This window comes from Triturus cristatus, chromosome 4_1 (assembly GCF_964204655.1).
Source record: "Triturus cristatus chromosome 4_1, aTriCri1.1, whole genome shotgun sequence".
Classification (NCBI taxonomy): Eukaryota; Metazoa; Chordata; class Amphibia; order Caudata; family Salamandridae; genus Triturus; species Triturus cristatus.
Window position 1 is genome coordinate 277365392 of NC_140585.1, and position 21856 is coordinate 277387247.

Below are 21856 nucleotides of genomic sequence, written 5' to 3' on the forward strand. Positions count from 1 at the left end.
TTAGATACTGAGTTGGCTCACTGGTCAGAACCCATAATATGTTGTGGTGATTTTAATATACATGATCCATGCAGCTCATTTGCACAAGAAGGGGGGAAATATACTGGTAGAAAGAAGAAGACGTACAGGGCCTTGTCTGCTATGGTACACCATAATTCTCTAATTGATCCATGGGTTAAGCTGTATCCCCATAGGGAAGGTAGCACCTTTTTCTCCGCACCACACCAAGTTACGGTTAGACTTGATTATTTTTTAATCTCTAGCTCTCTCACTACAGGATTACTGATGGAAAAGCAACCTAGGATCATTTCAGATCATAATCCCCTGATCCTAGTAGTGAATCTAGGGCAGACTCAAAGGAAAATTTCACAGTGGACATTCGAGAGAGCAGTATTAAAAGACGAAGGATATAGAGAACATATGAGCACATGGATTAAGAGCTTTTGGGCAATGAATAGAGGAACAGCATCCCCAGGAATGGTATGGGATGCGTTTAAACAGGTATCAGGGGGGAGACTCTCAGTTATACTGGCTATAAACGTAAGTTGGATAAGACCAGATTAGATGATCTGATTAAGGAGCTGGGGAAGGTGGAGAACGAACTGGTACAGGGAATTCGATTAAAACTACCTCTAGAGGATCTTTTGCTTAAAATTATGCTGATCAAAACCGAAACCATGGAGAGTATTCCCACAAAAGCAGCAGTTAGTTATCTAACAAGGAAAGAGAATTCATATGAATTAAGTGAGAGAGTGGGGCACATACTAGCTGTTCGTACAAGACAGAAAACAGCTGCAGCAGATATTAAGGAGGTTATAGATGGACAGGGTAATCTGATTTCAGATTCTGATACCATTAGAGAAGTCTTTAGGCAATTTTATTCTGATTTGTATTCCCGAGAGGGTGGAACTCACTTAAATGATGTTGAAGGGTATACTAGTAATATAGCTCCACCCAAACTCCCGCAGGAAGAGAAAATGGCTTTAGACTTACCATTACAGTTGGAAGAAGTCGAAACAGCATTGAATAGTCTTCCTTCAGGCAAAGCGTCTGGCCCGACCAGATCCCACTTGAGTTTTATAAAGTATTTCAAGATATTCTTATCCAGGACTTTTTTAATAGTTTGAGTTTAGCACAGATAGGGGAATCAATTCCTAATTCATGGGGGGGAGCAGACAGGAAGAAAGGAAAGTCTTCGATACTCCCCGGATCTTATAGACCTATCACGTTAATAAACGCAGACGTTAAGATATTTTCTAAAATTCTGGCTAAAAGACTGGGTAGAGTCATTGAGAGTATGGTTAGTTCATCACAGCATGGATTTATTCCGGGGAAAGGCACCACCCACCATATTAGGCGGTTGGTTACATTATTTGATGCAACGGAAGTCCTGGGAAACCCTATGGCAGCCTTATTTTTAGACGCAGAGAAGGCGTTTGATAGGGTTTCCTGGGATTACCTCTGGGCAATTATGAGATGGTTTGATATAGGGGAGGGATACATACAAGCAATTCAGACATTATATAGGAACCCTATAGCTAGGATAAGGGTCAATAGAGGGTACTCCTCAACATTCAGGATAAGCAGAGGGACTAGACAGGGTGCCCGTCGTCCCCATTATTATTTGCCCTCTTTATCGACCCATATTTACGTAACCTAGAGGCTAACGCTAAGATACCTGCAGTTATGATTACCGGAAGAGCGTGCAAAATACTGGCGTACGCGGATGATGTAGCCATTATAACATCTAATCCATCGGAGGCCATTAGGGAGGTGGATGGTGAAGCTCTTCGTTTTGGACAGTTGTCAGGATATAAAATCAATAGTACTAAGACACAGATTGTTAAAAATAAGTATACGCACTGTATCGACAACCGAGTTGTTAACTCGGCAGTATATCTTGGTGTCCAGCTTTCCGCAGAGGTGGAGAATGTGGTAGAGCAGAATATGACCCCTCTCATAGCAACTGTACGAGTAGAACTGGAACAAATGAACAATCTTCATTTATCTTTGGTTGGGTGCACCAATGTAATTAAAATGTTAATATTGCCGAAATTTCTTTATTTTTTTAGATCTATACCTTTGTTTTTTTAGGCTAGGTGGTTTCATGCATTAGAGTTAATTTTGAATAGATTTATTTGGGCTCAGGGGAAAACACGCAGGGCTTATAAATTTATTTCTCTTTCTAGAGAAAGGGGGGGGGGTGGGGTGCACCGGACTTTAGATTGTACTATTGGGCCGCAGCGTTACAATATATGCAGGGTCTAATTGGGGGGGGGGCACACGATTATTGGGACATCAACAGCTCCATGGATATATATGCACTGGTTTTTGGCGAAGAAGTTGGTAACTGTTTTTTGAATTGTATTGATTTCTCATACTACAAGAGGACTAGGTTTAAGACAGTTAGTGCAGCTATTAAGATCTGGACTGCATTTAGAAAAAAAATTGGTATGGGTAGGCTTAACAGATATACTCGACTATATCGGAATAAATCATTCCCGGAAATGATTTTTGCGGATAATGTTATGGCAGAATGGGCGAGCAAAGGGATAGAGCAGATAGGGGACATGATGGGTCAAGAGGGAGTAGTGTAGTTTGCGGACCTAAGAACTAAGTACCAGCTGGATGCTAGAAATTTTTTCAAATATCTTCAAATTAGGAGTTTTCTGAACACTAAGAAAGGGGGGCCCGCTGGGTTTTGGAATAATGTAATATTGGACAAAATAAGTAGGGGGCAGGGCTGTACAATACAAGGTTTTTATGCAACATTAGCAGAAACTAAAATAGATGATATCTTTAAGTTTGATAATAAATGGATGGAGAAGCTATCCATTGAGTCGGGATTTTTTCAGGAATCATTGGCTCTCGGATATACCGTTTTGTGTTCAGCCCCACTTCAGGCCCAGCATTACAAAACAATATACGCTCTGTATTATACTCCTGCTAGAATTGTACAATGGGGGGGCACCAGGGGGACGAGCTGTCCAAGATGCAACTCCGTTGGAGCAGATATCATTCATATATTTGCTTATATACATTAAAACGGGATTTGGAAATGTTTTTAACTACACACTTAGGTATCCGAGTTGCGCTCTCACCAACCTTAGTGTTACTCGTGGTTAGTACAGACCCATCGGTTCCACATCGGGAATTTCTGTTTATAGCAATGGCAGTATATAGATTAATGATTGCCAGGGCTTGGCTGGATACAAGACCTCCGGACATGCATCAGTGGCTGGCAAGTTTATGGTCTGCTTATAATATGGAAAAAGCAATCTATGCACGTAAGGGTAAAAAGAAGAGGCAACTCGGGCTGAAAATCTGGGAGCCTGTAAGGTTATGGAAGGAGGGAATGGTGTTAGTTTAAGGACTCTGGTTTGTTTGTTTAAATATTTCTTTGATATAGCTGCTTATATACCCATTTATTTTTCGTAGTGGTTCCTATGGTTGTGAAGTAATGACCAAAAAACATCAATGATATATCTTTAATGAGTTATAAAGTAATGTTAATATTAATTGAGCTAATATTGTATATAGGGTTATTTTTTAAATGCAATATACTGTATAATGCTGTGATAATGATGTATTATCGATGGAATATAAGAAATATTTTGAAAAATCAATAAAAATATTTTTTTTAAAAAACAAAAAAGGTTGGAGACCCCTGGTTTGGGGAGACTCGCAGGTTCTCTGCTTAACCCCTTTGCTGCTATGCCTCTCCCCCCATGCTAAGCCTCTTTTTGGCTATTTGGGGTAGTTCGCGCTTAGGCCCCTGTAACTGTTTGACCACATACGGTATCCACAGAAAATGTGCGTCCTTTTCTTCCAACATCATGGGAATTCTAAAGGTACCCAGAGTTTGTGGATTCCCCTGGAGGGGACCCAGAAATTAGCTAAAATACAGCTACATTTTTTTTTGGGGGGGGGAAATATGCTCCAAATGAAAGTGTTTGGTTTTTTCCCTGCAAATGTTATCAACAAAGGGGCTGTGGTGCTGAAAACACAATTTTCCAAGCTTTTAGGGACAAGCAGACTTTTGTCAGAAAACCAACATTTTTTACACAGTTTTGGCATTTTACTGGGACATAGCCTATTTTTGCAATTTTTTGTGCTTTCAGCCTTCTTGCAGTTAATGGTAGAAGTGGGTATGAAAGCAATAATGGATCCTGGACAGCTGTACATTTTAGAAAAGAAGACAAAATACTAAATTCAGCACGGGGTCATTTGTGTAGATCCTTCAAGGTTTCTTTATAGAAGCTAATAGTTGAATATAGGAAAATTGAAAATTAGTTAAAAAAATAGCCATTTGTCCCAAAGTTTTCACACGTAACTTCTTCTCATTATGACAGCTGTTTGAAAGCAATATACCGTTACATCCGCTGGACATTTCTGGTTGTAGGGATATATAGGACTTGTAGGCTCACCAAGAACCCAACAAATCCAAAGCCAATAACTGAGCAGCGTCTTGCAATGGTTTTTTTATGTACCGGGTATATAGCAATTAATTTGGGAAAATATATACATGGAAAAATCAGTATGAAAGACACATATGTATTTCTGAAAGTGGAACAAAATATAGAGTTTAGAAACAGTAGATGTTTGCACATATCCGAAATTGTAAGTACCCATACTAGCAGGAGAATTATAGGTCATTTTTCAAAATGACTTCTTTTTTACACATTGTCTTTCAATTGGAAGGCAGAAATTCAACGATAGTCTATAGGTATTAACAGCTGCTCTACAATTCTGTGTTACCCTAAGTCTCCCATTAAAAATTGTACCTCACTTGTGTGGGTAGGCCTAGTGTCCTCGACAGGAAACAGCTCAAAATGCAACATGGACACACTTTATTTTTTACAGTGAAAACTGACCCTTTTTTTGCAAATTGCCTAGCTGTAGATTTTGAACACTAGCTCTGCCAGCACCTAGGGAAACCGAGCAAACCTATACATTTTTTAAAACTAGACACACAAGGGAATCCAGGATCGGGTGACTTGACTGGCTGTCACCAGGTTCTGTTACCCAGAATCCCTTGCAAAATGTGTCAAAAACACAAATTTTCCTCACATTTCTGTGGTGGAAAGTTATAGAATCTGTGTGGATCCACGAAATTCCACCCACCACATGTCCCCAAAGTCTTCCAAGAAAAATGGTCCCACACTTGTGTGGGTAGGCCTAGTGCCCAAGACAGGAAACGGCCTCAAAACGCAACCTGGACACACCACATTTTCACAGTGAAAAATGACCCTATTTTTGCAGAGTGCCTACCTGTAGATTTTGAACCCTAGCTCTGCTGGCACCTAGGAAAACCTAGCAAACCTATACATTTTTGAAAACTAGACACCAGGTTCTGTTACCCAGAATCCCTTGCAAACCTAAAAATATGTCAAAAAAACACATTTTCCTTACATTTCTGTGGTGGAAAGTTCTGGAATTTGCGTGGATCCACAAAATTCCACCCACTCCGCATTCCCCAAAGTCTTCAGAGAAATATGGTACTTCACTTGTGTATGTAGGCCTGGTGCTCGTGGCAGGAAACGGCCCAAAACACGCCGTGGACACACCACATTACCACAGTGAAAATGGACCCTTTTTTGCAAAGTGCCTAGCTGTAGATTTTGAACCTTAGCTCTGCCGGCACCTAGGAAACCTAGCAAACCTATACATTTTTGAAAACTAGACACTCGGGGAGTCCAGCGAGGTAGGGCTTGCATGGGCCCCCCAATGTTTTCCTACCCAGAATCCCCCGCAAACCTCAAATTTAGCTGAAAAAATCACTTTTTTCACACATTTCTGTGTGGGAAAGTTCTGGAATCTGCTGGATCCACAAATTTCCTACCAACCAGCGTTCCCCCAAGTCTCCTGATAAAATGGTACCTCACTTCTGTGGGTAGGTATAGTGGGCTGTAAAGCCACAACAAGGCACCAACCTCTTTACAGGCCATTCACACACCTTTCATACTTGACACACACTTTCACACCACCAGCTGAGGCCCGAGCACATTACAACACTCCCATCCACTGACAATGTGGAGACAATGTACACCCTGGCAGAGAGGGACAGAAACGACAAATATTACTTTAAAATTAACAATTCCTTAAGTACTCACACACACTAGTTGGATGTGGCACGAGGGTGAGTGAAGGCTCAGAGCGTAAAATTCTATTAACAAGAGATTTCACAAAAAGGAAATGCACTGTTAATATTTAAAAGGTTAAAAACCTGAACCAGTGACTCACAGCTCGTTAGCTTTAAAGCCACGGCAAGGCACCAACCTCTTTGCAGGTCCTTCACACATCCTTCATATGTGACACACAAGACCATTCACACCGCCAGCCGCGGGCCCAGCTCATTACAACATTCACATCAACAGACAGCGCCATTCAAGGGCCCATCACTTTCATACACCCACATCACTGACACAGCAATCACACTGGTGGTTGACATAGTGTCTGCAGTGGCGTTTGGCTAGCAGAGTGTGTAATGCCCAGCAGCAAGTCAATACTCACACACGGTCAGCCAAATGCCATCCCACGCATGATGCAGCGGAGTTTACCAGCTCTATACATACATACACACAACGCTTATTTGGGCCCATATACATTCATACACTCAATGAGCTAGCAAATATCCGCTGGTCATCAATTTTATTTTACCCTAGGAAACCTTTACACCATTCCTGTCTCCTGAGTAAATGCACATTCGAAAGATCTAGTAGTAGATTAGAATAGGGAGGAAATATTATGATACATTTATCTTTTATTCAAAGAACCACAGACTCAGAAGGAGCTTTTAAAAGTTTATCTGAATTAATAATTTTGTGAGTCAAATCAAAATACACATAGAAGTACCAGAATTCTCCATCAGGAAAAACAGTACAGTTAGCTTATAATCAGTTTGCATTAATTAAATCTTGCAATGACAGTACCTGAGGAGAGAAAGAATAGAGAGAAGGTACAGAGCATTAACCCTACAATTATATTCACCTAGAATGGTGTGAGGACCCCGACATCAGAGTGTCAAGGATTCAGGACAGGTTCAGGACAAGGAAGGTGACCTCCTCTAGTGTAACACCAGCATTACACCCCTCTCTGGTGCTACTCTCTCCGGCTCGGGCTCGTCCGGACCCCTTCCTTGACGTCATACAACGTAGAGGTAGTAGACGTATGCGCAGAAGGGTTCCCGCATTTTTTTTGGTGGCCATTTTAGGACACTCGGGTTATTCATTAGTGAAGCACATAGAAAAGCTTCCCCTAGATACGAAATGTAAAATGTGGTGAAAAATGAGTATTCACGGACAAGTTGGTTACAATGTTATAGGTTATTTGAGAGGATTGCACACAAGCAAGATTCTTTTTATACGAAACCTTGCTCCATCATGCACACCGCCAACCAAGCACCATCCCACCTACACTGCCAGTCAAGCGCCATCCCACCCACACTGCCAACCAAGCGCCAGCCCACACACACTGCCAGCCAACAGCCAGCCCACGCACACCACCAGCTAAGCGCCAGTCCACGCACACCGCCAGCTAAGCACCAGTCCACACACACTGCCAGCCAAGTGCCAGTCCACGCACACTGCCAGCCAAGCGCCAGTCCACGCACACTGCCAGCCAAGCACCAGTCCACGCACACCACCAGCCAAGCACCAGTCCACGCACACCACCAGCTAACCACCAGTCCATGCACACTGCCAGCCAAGCGCCAGTCCACGCACACTGCCAGCCAAGCACCAGTCCACGCACACCACCAGCCAAGCACCAGTCCACGCACACCGCCAGCTAAGCACCAGTCCACACACACTGCCAGCCAAGTGCCAGTCCATGCACACTGCCAGCCAAGCGCCAACCCACGCACACCGCCAGCCAAGTGCCAGTCCACGCACACCACCAGCCAAGCGCTATTCCACGCACACCGGCATTACATTTCAAGAAAGAAAACACAAACCATTTGCAACTAGATACAAAACTATACCTACAAAAACAACAGCAGTAACTAAAGACATCATTCTGTTGCCAAGCGTGAAACTGAACAACAACTACATAAAACCATACAGACCATGCAGTAGACTATTAGACTCACGGTTGCTCCCAAAAACTCTTATGAGTGTGATACAATCTGAAACATGTAGACACACACAGCCCAGGATTAGAAGGGCAATCAACACAGTGCAGACGACTCTCCTTCTGCATACCTCTTCACAAGCAGACTCTATATCTCTTACAGGGATTGTTTTTTTGGGGGCGTGGGAGGAATTAAATCAGGAAAGTGGTGATCTTTCAATCTAGCCACATCCTCCACCACTCCAACTCTAGGAACACTTGCCTGTTCCACTACAACACGGCCGCCTATCACAGACTCCTGAAACTGAACAAAAGTAATCTTTGACGCAGGAGAACACTCCTTGAATACAACAAAAGTAGTAAAAGTTGCTAATTTGAAGAGATGGTTGGCCAACCTATACCAAATGTAAGCCTTACGAATAGCAGTGTAAGGTCTACTCTATCGACACCACCCATGTGCTTATTGTAGTCTACAATGCACACAGGTTTGCGCACTTCAGAAACCTGACCCCAAACAGTCACAGGTGAAGTACTCTCATCATGGATGGTAGTCAGCATGTACACATCCCTCCTATCCACAAATTTTACAACTAGCAGTTCCTCACTACGCAAGGCACTACACCGTCCCCTCTGAAGTATTTTGCAAACAAGCTCTTTTGGGTAACCTTTACAGTTAGAGCGGATTGTGCCACAAGCAAAAGTGTCCACTTTGAACAATTCCTTAAACAATTGCACAGCAGTGTAGAAGCTATCAATGTACAAAGAGTGACCTCTGTTAAACAGTCCTCTAGCACGATCCCACACAATTTTCTCTGAAACTCCCAAAGTGTACGGACAATGAGGGGGGTCAATAGTGTAATCCCTACCAGTGTACACCTGGAAATTATAGACATATCCTGTCCTACTCTCAGAGAACATATACATCTTAATTCCATAACATGCCCTATTGCTAGGAATGTACTGCCTAAAAACCAAACAGCCCTCGAACAGAACCAAAGACTCATCAACAGCTATTTCTTTCCCTGGAGTATACATCTCTGAAAATCGATCTACAAAGTGATCAAGAACAGGCCAAATCTTAAAAGGACGGTCACAGTCAGGGTGATCTCGTGGCAACGCCAAAGCATTATCAACAAAATGCAGCATCCGAAGCAAAAGTAAATACTGATCACGACTCATAATTGCAGTAAATATGGCCGTTGTCATTGAGGGACTGGTAGACCAATATGATGCCTGGACGGCTTCCTTATCAAGCCCATCAGAAAAGTAAAACTCAAAAACTTCTTCATCGCATCCATATTTGTGGGAGTCCACTGGGTCGCTCTAGAATGGGGCCTAAGTCTGGCACTGTTATTCCTCAAAAACTGTTCAGCATACAAATTAGTCTGCTCAACAATCTCGGCCAAAAATACATCATCCATGAACAACTAAAAAAACTGTACAGGCAAAAAATTTTCACAATCCACTCTACACCCTGCATCACCGCTAAAGGCAGGCAACACCGGCTGCACCATGTTTGTATCAACCCAGAGTCCAGCACTTCCAGTAGGAAGCCTTGCAGCCTCAGGCTGCAATACCGATGTCTCTTGCGGCACCATCGACACATCAGTGTCCTCCTCTGAAACAGGCACTTCATCCGCACTGACAGTAGCTTCATCTGCACTGAGAATAGCTTAATCATCAGATGATTCCTCGTGGACAGAAAACTCATAGCCAGAATCTGGCACTCCCGCCTCTCCCTCAGACGCACTCTCAGTCTCATAATCCTGCTCGGGGGAAGATTCAAAAAGCATACCAACCACCTGCTGAGCAGTAATTCTACAGCTGGCCATAATCCTTACTAATAAAGGTAACTTGTCAAACAAGTCAGCAACAACAAACACTTTGTAAAATAAGCAATAAACAAAATGTGTCTTTATCACAAAGACCTATATACTCCAAAACTATACCACTCACTTGCCAGAAGCAGCTAGACTTACCACCACCTACTCTGCGCAGATACGGTAAGGATCAACAATATCCCACTAAAAAAGAAAAAGAAAAAAAAATTACACATAAAACAATGCATAACACATCGCAAAGAATTTCATGCTCAAAGCACTAACTAAATATGCTGCCATTATGACACCACTTACGTAAAAATCATTCATGCATGACAATAATACTCATTTGGAGTAAACACAACAAAAATGTTTTTCTTACCAAATAAATGCAACTACGCAAAACTGTAGAACAACCCCTGCCAAAACTGCAAACAAGAATCAAAAGCTTTACACTAGAATAAAGAAGAGAAAAATACATTAAAATCACATATGCAATTAATGCACTAGTCCACACACAATCCACCAGCCAAGCTAAAGGGTAGGTGTGCCTAAGAGCATAAATAAAATATTCACCCCCGTTAAAGGGGAGCAACCCTTGCCCAAGAGGCCACTCCACAACACCAAAATTTAGAAAACCCCGGTGTCTAGTGGCTTCTGCCCTCATTGGGGGCAGATGGGCCTAAAACATACTGCTGATCTGCCACCCAAAGAGTGCAGAAATGGCCACAATCATCCTCTCATAAAGGGGAGAGACTCTTGTCCAAGGGGCCTCTCCCCAATATAAAAAGAATCCCTGGTGGCGTAGTGGCCATATAAAAAAAAAAATCAGCCGATCTGCCCCCCACGGGGCAGAAATGGCCAAATTAATTCTCCCCAAAGGAGAGTGACCCTTGCCTAAGGGGCCACTCCTCACAAATAAATTCCTGGTGTTCTAGTGGGCCTGATTTTAAAAATAAATGCTGAAATCTGCCCCCCTGGGGGGCAGACACAGCCAAAAATATTGCCCCCGAAGGGGAGCGACCCTTGCCCAAGGGGCCACTCCCCACCAATGAATCCCTGGTGGTCTAGTGGGCCACAACAACAAAAAATGTCAAGATCTGCCGCCAAAAACATTGCCCACAATGGGGAGCGACCCTTGCCCAAAGGGCCACTCTCCACAAATGAATCCCCAGTGGTCTAGTGGGCCACTAAAAAAAATGGCGCGATCTGCCCCCAGGGGGGCAGACAGCCAAAAACATTGCCCCCAAAGGGCAGCGACCCTTGCCCAAGGGGCCACTCCCCACAAATTAATCCCTGGGACTCTAGTGGGCCACTTTTTAAAAAAATGGCGAAATCTGCCCTCTAGGGGGGCAGACAGCCAAAACATATTGCACCCAAAAGGGGAACGGCCCTTGCCTAAGGGGCTGCTCCCCACAAACAGTTAAACACATTTTTAATTAAAAAAAACAAAATCCTTGGTGTCTAGTGGGCATTCCTGCTGCACGATCGCACTATCTTGCAGCAGGAATGCTCAAAAGAGGCATCGGGGAAAGGAAAACCCTTTCCTTTCCCCTGATGCCTCTTTTGTTTAAATACCCCCCACCCCCCAGGAGAAAGTTATCTCCTCTCTTCTCTTCCCAACACTCTGGAAGCAAATGGCTTCCAGCGCATTGGGAATCCTCTAATGACGTCAGCGCGCCTTGCGCCCTGACATCATTAGATGACGTGTAAGGGGGTGGGGGGAGGCAGGGGAAGGGCTTCCCCTGCCATCCCCAGTGGGGGCACCTTAAAGGGCGGCCCACTGGGGGTGCGCCAGCGCTTTCCCCGTGGGTGGGTGCTAGCACGGCCGGGAGCTGTCCGACGCACACGCCCACCGTGATGTCAGACGTTTCCTGGCCGTCCGACGCACGGAAAGGATTAAACACACTTAGTTGTTCACATTTGTTTTCGGGGCCACTGAAAAACAAGGACAAAGAGCAGACATGTCACAGCATTCAGCCTGACACCTTGAGTTCTATTGGCCGAGGGCAGTAAAAAGAAGCACAGTAAACCTGAGACTTGCGATTTAAATTCTACGGGATTGCTCTCTGCACTCCATCCGAGTGTTGAGTGCTGTGCATCAAAGTATGCATTCTCATTATAAAAAACCCAATAAAATGGTATCAATAATGATATCTGTTCTACATTACTTTTAAATCTGAGCTTTCTGAAACAAGCCGTGTGGGGGAAAAAGTATTTAATTAGAATTTTTCTTTATCTTTGCTAGTGATGGTCAATATTTCACATGTTTGCTATTTCCATACGCTTGTGATTAATGAGGAAAACAATGAACCCAGGTGAATCAAGTAAGTTACATATCTCTTAAAAACTAGACAAAGTTCTGAATTAAACAAGGCGTCATTGGGTAGGTTGTTTAAGGTTTCTGTTCAGTCTAAGGGACAGTTTATAAAGGCATTTCTCTCATATATCTATTGTATCTTACAAACATTTCCAGGTGTTTCTTCAAAAACTCTGTATTTTTCATTAACTTTTATCTTCTCTTAGCATTTAGATATGTCAAACACAAAATTTCTACTAAAAAATTGCATCATTTTTTTGTCCCCTTAGTCCACATTTCAACCTTTATACACAAGCGCCTTTATTTATTTATACTTATCTAAGGTTAAACCTTGTCATACATATACTGCTTTAGTATTACTCGCAATTTTCAGGTAACAGCTGAATGTATTAATTTCCACAATGAAATGCTTTTAAGTGCAGTCCACGGAACTTAAATTATTATTGATGATGGGTTTTAGCTGAAACAATAATGTCTTAACATCCTTCCTCGGGACAGATCTGTTTATCTTCTTATACTAATGCACTATACAGTAAGAGCACATTTCTTGCAAATGTACTTTATAAATATTAATGATGACCTTTAAACATGATCATTTTCTATATTTAACATTATTCACAAAGTATGTACTTATTATTAAGGTCCTAGATTTGGTAATGGGCAGTTTATATAGCTATCTATTAACTATCAATATGTAGCTAAACCCGTGTGCGCACTGCCCCGCCTGCCAGATTACAACTTTTACAGTCACTGGCAGGCGGGTCTTTGGCGGTCCCATGGCGGTGCCTATGAAATAGGCACTGAAATGGGAACGTCAAAGGAAGTACTTGCACGGCATGGACTGGTGCAGTTCATGCCATGCAGATACTGGGGTGCATGCACACAGGGGGGCACAACATGTGTCCCCCTGCATGCACCCTATAGCCCTGACGTAGCAGTGGGTCCTGCAGTGCCCCCTTTGTTTCCTCTCCACCACGATTTTCACGGAGTAAGAGCCGCCAAGAAAACCGCGGCAGCAATGAAACTTGTATTATGCTTGGCGGGACCGCGGTGGTCCTGCCACCGTTGAGCGGAGGGCGGACAGGCAGACCCAAGCACTTCCGCATCACCAGCGGTTAGCGCTCTAGCTCCTGAGTCGCAGGACTATAAAGGGTGCTCGTCACTCTAAGCGCGCAGCGGTTGCGCGCAGGGGTGTGCCTACGAACTCGCCTAAGACAAGCCAAAGAGAAGCCCGTCTACGCCCGTCCACGGCCGGACGAGGCTAGAGGCTAGACGCCATGGCCGTGATCGTGGCGCCAACTGCTGCCCATTTGAAACCACGGGTAAGGTATTCCCCAGCAGACCTACTGCGCATTGGTAAATCCGTGCTTCAGGGCTGTACGGGGGGGGTAGGGGAGGGCAGTCCCCTTGAGGGCCCTCACTCATGTCAGAAATGTCAATATAAAACCTCCATCAATGACCGGCAAAATGCTGTGCAGGATTTTCCATCTACAACCACTCTGCCTTCGGATTCCCGTAAGAGCCGGAATCTCCTCTGTAATATTAGATCCCTGTCTAAACACTACAGTGAGGTGTGGGATATGATTGATTCGACTGAACCTGACCTCTGTTTCCTAACAGAAACATGGTTAAAACCACACTCTGTCCCAGCCATCACATTAGGGATCCCAGAGGGCTATAAAATTGCCAGACTTGATAGGCCTGTCAGGACAGGGGGAGGTATTGCTATTGTGCATAAAAATAACCTATCAGTCTCTATTTTGGAGGAAATGAGCACTACTGATTTAGAAATCCTTGTCTTCAAAGTCAGCAGCTCGACGAAAACCAGCTATAAAGGGGCATTGGTTTATCGCCCACCTGGGCCTTATACCTCCTCCAATCTCCTGCTATTGGAGATATTAGCCAGACATGTTGACACCGAGAAGGATTTCCTACTCTTAGGAGATTTTAATGTGCATTGCGACTTGAAAGATAATGCTGAGGCGCTATCTTTATTAAATGATATGTCCCTGTTGGGATTAACTTTGGTGAATGCGGGTCCTACACACGATGCAGGACACACTTTGGATCTTATATTTTCCAACAAACCTAAAACCCTGCAATGTGCTTCTGCCACTCAGGTCAATTGGACCGACCATTTTGTCCTGGAATTTTTTATCTCTCACGTAGACAAAGTTCCTCCCAAGGCACAAGTCCTTTCTACCAGGCGTCGGCCATGGCATAGGATTACTGCGGAGAACTTTGAGGAGCAGTTTGCTGATCCCCCTTTCCGCCCTGGAGCTAATGTAGATGAGGCATTGGACCGCTACAATCAGGCCATATCGCAGGCAATAAATAGGATTGCCCCTATGAAAACATATAAACCTCGCCTAGCACGCAAACAGGAGGTATGGTTTACAGAACAACTGAGATCCCTCAAACAACAGGCCAGGAGATTAGAAAAAGTGTGGAGATCGACCCACGAGGACACTGACAAGAATAATTTTTGGATAGCTCTGTCGAAATATCACAAAGAAATTCGTCATGCGCGGAAATCCCATATACAGGTTCTTCTTACAGCTGCAGGGAATTCCCCAAGGATTTTATACCAAACCTTACACTCATTTGTCAAGCCTGCAGCATGTGAAACTCAGGAGCAGGCCTCACAACATTTGTGTAACGAGGTGGCCCAATTTTTCACAAACAAAATAAATAAGATCCATGACGACATTACAAACTCAAATCTATCGAATAGCGGAGATACATCAGCTGTTCTGGGAAAGGAACCAGAGAGGGGAAATATGTCTTTACCTTCCTTCTCTCCTATCTCCCTGATAGATACTGAGGGCTATCTTGGCCAGATAAAAAGCGGCAGTCCCTCAGACATAATCCCTGCTAGAATTATCTTGAAAGTAGGGAAAAGTCTGAGTCCGCAAATTCAAAAGCTTATCAATCTCTCCCTAACTGAGGGCCAAGTCCCTGGGGAATGGAAGAAAGCGCTGGTGAGGCCCATTAGGAAAAACTCTTCCATCCCCTGGACTGACTTATCTAATTTAAGGCCCATCTCACTACTCCCTTTTTTGGGGAAGGTGATAGAGAAACATGTGAATAAACAGATCTCTCATTACATTGAACAATTTGGTCTGCTAGATGGTTCGCAGTTTGGCTTTAGACCTAAACACAGCACTGAATCTGCCCTGCTATCTGTGACTGATGACCTTCACATGTACCAGGACCGGGGATACTCGGTGATCCTGGTACTGTTGGATTTATCGGCAGCGTTCGATACTATATCTCACAAAATCTTAATCGAACGTCTGGCCGCTACTGGGATTGAGAGCTTAGCGTTAACCTGGTTAAAGAGTTTTCTATCTGACCGCACCCAAACTGTCAGCATGGGCCCATTTCGGTCAAAGGAAACTTATATTACCAAGGGGGTGCCACAGGGCTCCTGTCTAAGCCCCACTCTTTTTAACATCTATGTGGCACCCCTGGCCAGCATATTGAGAAACTTCGGGTTTGTCCCCGTCTCATATGCTGATGATACGCAGCTCATTTTCCCATTTAAACATCTTACCAACGAAGTGAGGACAGCCTTCTCAGGTGGCATGAAAGCTGTTGCGAGTTGGATGAGGTCCAACTACCTTCAATGCAACGTGAATAAAACAGAAGTAATGCTATTTGGGGAGGCTAAAAATCTGTGGACTCCTGAATGGTGGCCAAGTGAACTCGGTAAGGCACCTGAACCCAAGCTGGTTGTAAAGAACCTAGGGGTTCGTCTTGACCGGGAGCTCACTCTTAAACAACATGGTAATTGGGTGATCAAACAATGTCTGCATGCCATTGGATTACTACGCAAAGTGTTCCCACTATTGCCTGACCACACTAAGAAAACCTTGGTACAGGCTTTAGTGCTGAGTCGCCTGGATTACTGCAATGGGCTCCTTTTGTCAGCTACCCAAGGAGTCTTAGAGAAACTCCAGGTGATTCAGAACACTGCGGCAAGACTTGTGTTGAATGCCCCTCCTAGAACACGCTCTCAACCACTTCTCGACAGTCTGCACTGGCTCCCTATCCATAAGAGGGTTACTTTTAAGACATGCTGCCTTATTCACAGAACTCTACATGGATCCGGACCCTCCTATTGGAGAGACAAATTCATTCCCTACAACCCCACTCGAACTCTCAGGTCCAGTAACCAACTCTTACTCAAAGTACCCACCATTAAGAGGAGCAGACAGGGCGGGAAAGCCCTATCAGTGGTAGGTCCAACATTATGGAACAATTTGCCGTTGGAGCTCAGGCAATGCTCAGAATTCCTGATCTTTAGGAAAAAGCTGAAAACGTTTTTGTTCTAGTAATCATCTAATCATCCATTCACTATCTATCATTTTGAGGGTATATGACTAAGTTGAGCTGAACTGTACCTTGCGTTTCCTGTAGCGGTAAAGATCTTTTCCTTCCATGCGCAGAGATACTCTCGAAGAGTCGATTCTAGCGCAATATAAATTCATAAATAAAATAAATAAATAAATATAGCGGCCTCAAGACCGCTGAACCACCGCAAGGGATCTCTGATCCCTGGTGTTTGCAGGAGTGCAATGGCGTCCACCTGCCCAAGTTGTGATAGGGCGATCGGACTGGCGGTACCCGCACCGCCACTGTAGCTACGGCGGTCCATTAAACTGCAGTAGTTACAATCAGGACCTTAGTGTTCCCTTTTTCATGGCTAATATTTACCTCACACCTGCAAAAAGGAGTCTCCCAATGATCTTATTATTCTTATGCCTTGAAAACTAATCCGCACAATGTACTTTCTTGCATATCAAAATATCAAATTATATTAATAATCATTAACACAGACCTACCAAAACAATTATTTTATGAGTTTGTCTTCCGTTGCACTAAAAATACGGAGGTAGCAGAGGGAGGTCATGACAGTTGCAATTTATGGTAAGTTTCCTGTTGCCCCCTCTAAATTGGGTTCTCAGGGCCTTCTTCAGGGCACTCCACCAAAAATGTGGTGATGTCTCATCCACCGTATTGCAAGTGCGTTATAGTAAATATCACTCTAAATACGGCAAAATGAATATCCACCACATATTGACAAACTATCGTGCAGCCAAACTCTAATTAAGGCCTTTGTGTACTGCCTCACTTCACACCACTGCCCTTGTACCCAGACGATGTCGCAACACCATCACCGATGTCGCTGACTGTACAGTGACCTGTGGACACTGCGCGTGGATAACATGGATCACTGTCCCACTTCACACCGCCGCCCTGGCCTCACCAATGAGGATGCTCCACGCTGATATCGACGCCGCTGCACGCACCATGGTTTGGGGGCACCACTCGTACATTACACGATGCGCAACCCCGTCCCACACCGCAGCATTGGCCTACCTACGACAGCGCCATCGACTCCAGTTTGTCAGCTGATTACAGCGTTTCAGCAACGACGATGCCACTGCCTGCACCGTGACCTGCTAGCACCGTCCCACTGCAGCTCTGGTCTCTCCGACACCGCTGGACGCCGTCACCAAGCTGCTGCCTGCACCACAACCAGAGGGCACTGCATGCCGCAGCGCTGCACTTTGCACTGCAGCCTTGACGCCCGCCGACGCCAGTGCTCCTGACTTCAACTGCATAGAGTTCGACCTGCAACACGTGTGACTTAAAGGGCTTGATGACTCCTGCAGCGACCTCCGGAACCCTCGACTGCCAACGCTGACTCTTCAGAGCTCACAGCGAGGTCCCTGACTCCCTGCATTTCCTAAGGTACTGTTTTGCGGGTCTCCCCGACACCGTAGCTGGCCTGCGACGCCACGGTCAGCCAGAACTGTTGGATTTGTTGATTCACAACGCCGTGATAGCCCCGGATGGAGCTATCAACTTCAAGGAACTGTTTTTAAAGTCTATTTTTGCTTCATGAGCATTTTATATAACTGTATGTTGGATTTTTATTGTATTGGTCTTGTTTTACACATAGAAATATTGGCTACTTTTCTAAAACTGGTGTGGTGTCCTTTTGTACTGTTTTCTCTGTGTTACTGCTGGTTATGTGCAAATGCTTTACACACTGCTTCTGAGATAAGCCTGACTGCCTGCGCCAAGCTACCAAGGGTGTGAGCAGGGGTTATTTCTGAAGTGTAACTCCCTTATCCTGACTAGGAAAACAGTCCCTACTTGGACAGGGTAACAACCTGCCAATAAGAGACCCCCATTTCTAACAGGCTGCTTAACACTTTCTCCTCACAGTGACCTCTGTGGTCCCCCATGCAGCATGTTGGTACCTTACCTTCTTGGAAGGCAGGGGAAGCAGAAACCTGGCACACCATACTAATTCACAGAAGGAGAACCAGAGTCATGTGCTGTCCACTGCCTGCAACTGAAGTGCCACATCACCCATGAGTAGTCATCACTGGTGGATGCAAGGAGTGCTGGAGGGGAGTGTGAGGAAGTACCATTCATACAGGTTTGTGCATTTAGCAACTGGCTTTAAGTTCTGGAGTTAAAGTTCCTGTCCACCTCTCTCCAACCTAGCGCCATCAAGCCCCTCACCTAGCTCAAAGTCCCTAGGAATGAATATCCGAAAGGTTCCTGTGTTGTTGTTCTTCCTTCAACTATCTGTTTGCTACATTTCTTATCCTTGTCCCTCTCTTTCAGGTCCCATTATTGCAGGAACCTCGCGTCTCTGCATCAGCACGTGAGTAAGAACCCTAGGGTCCCAAGATTCTACTATGGGCAGTTGGTGAAAATTGCCCTGTTTCTGGACAGATCTCCTATCCTCTTCTGCTGATTTCTCCTTATTAAAATGCTTTCTAAATCTGTTCTGGTGTTTCTGAGTACATAATAGTTCCTGAAAGACCCCCGCAACAGCATTCTCTCGGTTGCTTTTAGCCTTTTAGCTCTGTATTTATTGTGGGGACTCCCGGATTCAGTTGTTTCTTCCTAACTCTTTTTGGGCCTTACCTTAGCCAAGACCTTTTTTTAATTAAAAACAAATCCTTGAAAACGTACACAAATACACATACTTATATGCGGGTCTGGTGGCTTAGTAGACTAATGCGTCCACTGGAGGGACCTGTGTTCGACCTCATGGTCACAGGTTCTAATCCCTGTGGGTCCTCTCAACCATTCATCCTTCTGAGGTCGATAAAATGAGTACAATTGAGTTAGGTAACATTAAACATCTGTTATTCAGTGCCAAGATACCCTTGGGTGAACAAATAAACATGTTATATACAGGGCTTGCCAGTCAGCCCTCTTCATCTATTGGTCCGTTATAGTGTCACCCACATTTTTCTTCAGTCCACCACTGCATATAACATGAGGCAGCCCACTTCAGCCTTTGGTTGCCATCTGTGTGAATGACACCGCTCTGCTGAAGCACAATGTCGACTCGTCACCCACTCATAAAGTAGTCCAATTCAAGGCCTGGGATTGGTGGGCCAATGTGCCCTTTTTTACAAAAAATATTTTTACTGTGCAAGTACCTGGAAGCTCCCAAAATATGGCTACTGGGTCCCCACCACTTTATCCACTTCACTGCACCCCACAGGAACGGCAAGTGGCACCCTTAATTGAATGGGCTTTAAAACCATTCAGAGTGCTGCATTTGAGTGTGCCCATATGTTCCCAGATGACAATCGTTTAATGAGCTTTAAAAACATTCAAAGATAGCCACCTATAGATGCAAATACGTACACACAGGAAGCCATCTTCTCATGGTTGCCAGACATCAGTCTGGTAACCACTGGGCAGACAGGGGCTAGTGAGCCTGCAACTGTGGTGGTTGAGATAGTTTGCAATTATATCCTGGGACCATCCTGCTAATCCTCTCTGCAAACCCAGCCAAGTATAGCCTTTCCCCACTTGATTACAGGGTAGAGATGGCAAGCAGTCAAAGGCTTTCCAGGGGAGGTAAGCATGACGGGAAGGCTGATCCAGCGGGTTACCAACCTCAGATACCCACTTCCTAGACATTTACTTTGGCCCATAAACACACTTATTCATATTGGCTAGTATATGAACCACTTGAAATACTTAATTTGATTTAAAAAATATAATCATAAAAGCAGAACATACACACCACACATGTACAAAAAAGATGATTAAAAATGGCCAAGAATTGTAAAAGAAGAAAAAAAAAATACATTTTTTTTAAAAATGTATAGCGGCAGAGTGTTAATGATGTGACAAAGAAATGAGTGTTACTGTCAGAGATTAAGATGGGAGCCCGAAGTTATAAGAAAACCCAGAGAATGTAAACGTTTCATTAAAACAGTCATCAGGTAGCAGTGTCGATAAAAATCATCGGGGTCACATACCCTGATATTGCAGGTGTTGAGAGCACAGGAGAGACCAGAATGAAGTCTTGTTGGTCTACAGTTTTTGTTTTAGACACCTGTGACTCTTTTTAAAGTTGATGCCGGGCCTGCAATTTGCTGATTAAATTTACGATATACATGATGAATAAAAATAGTAAAACTTATGTTTAAAACTGTATTCTCTGGGTTCAAAGCCGCAATGATTGCCTGCCTGCAGGTCCGAGCTCCCAGTCTGTTCCATTCTGGCCTCAATTTTAGTCTACGCTGAGTCAGGAGAGCGGGGCAGTGGCATGTAACATGCTCCATAGATTCCACCGAGTCCCCACTACCCCTGCACTGTTGGTTAATTGACAAGCAACGCCAGATAGGTAAATGTTTCAGCAAGTGCCATTCCCCCAGTCTAAGTGCCATAAATCGCAATTTTAAATACAAAGAGTATGTGCAGGGCAGATATGATGACGGTGATGCCAACTGATAAGAGTTAATGACTGCCCATGCATGCTTGCGTTTGGCAAAAGAGGCTTTGTCGATGGTGTGGGACAGAATGCGAATACGCTTCTTAATGCTCGTTTTAAAAGCTGTTTGACTGGGGTTTAGGTTCCAGAGATCAACTGCTGAAAGTTGCTGAAGACATTCATTAAATAATTTACTATAGGACCCACTTGGATTATTAGTGCCAATATCATACCACAGCAAAGACTCAAGAGAACCGGCTTCAGCCCGCCTTAGCTTATGACACAGATTTAAATAGGCACCTGCGCTGGAAATTTCATAATTTTGGAGGCCCAGTTCTAATCTAATCTGTGCAGCGGAGGCAGATTTCGGCATGTGAAAAACACTTTTATAGATCTTAGTCACATGTTGATTTAATGTTGTGCTGATTTTACCCCTGAAAATTTCAAGACCATATGACAAAGTGGGGCCGACTTTAGCTTTCATAACTTCCATCATTGGGGCCAAACTCGGACCCATCAGTTTTTTTGAAAGTTTTTAAAAATTCAATCGGAGAGCTGTGGCTTTCAATGAAATGTCACTACGATGCTTGGCAAAGGTACCCCTAGAGTCAAAGTTAACCCCCATGTATTTATAGGTTTTTCCTACGACCAGACTGGAGTTGTTGTATGAGCAGCCACCACCTCCATAACGTTTTCTACCGAATATAACCACTTGGGTTTTCTTTAAGTTAACCTCTAGGTTATTCTTAACAGTATAACTATGTAGTTTGTTTAACAAACGTTGCAGCCCTACTCGGGTGAGGCTGAAGAGGACAAGATCATCGGCATACAGAAGGTTACTTAACTGCATCCCGCCGATCTTGGGGGGATGACTATTTG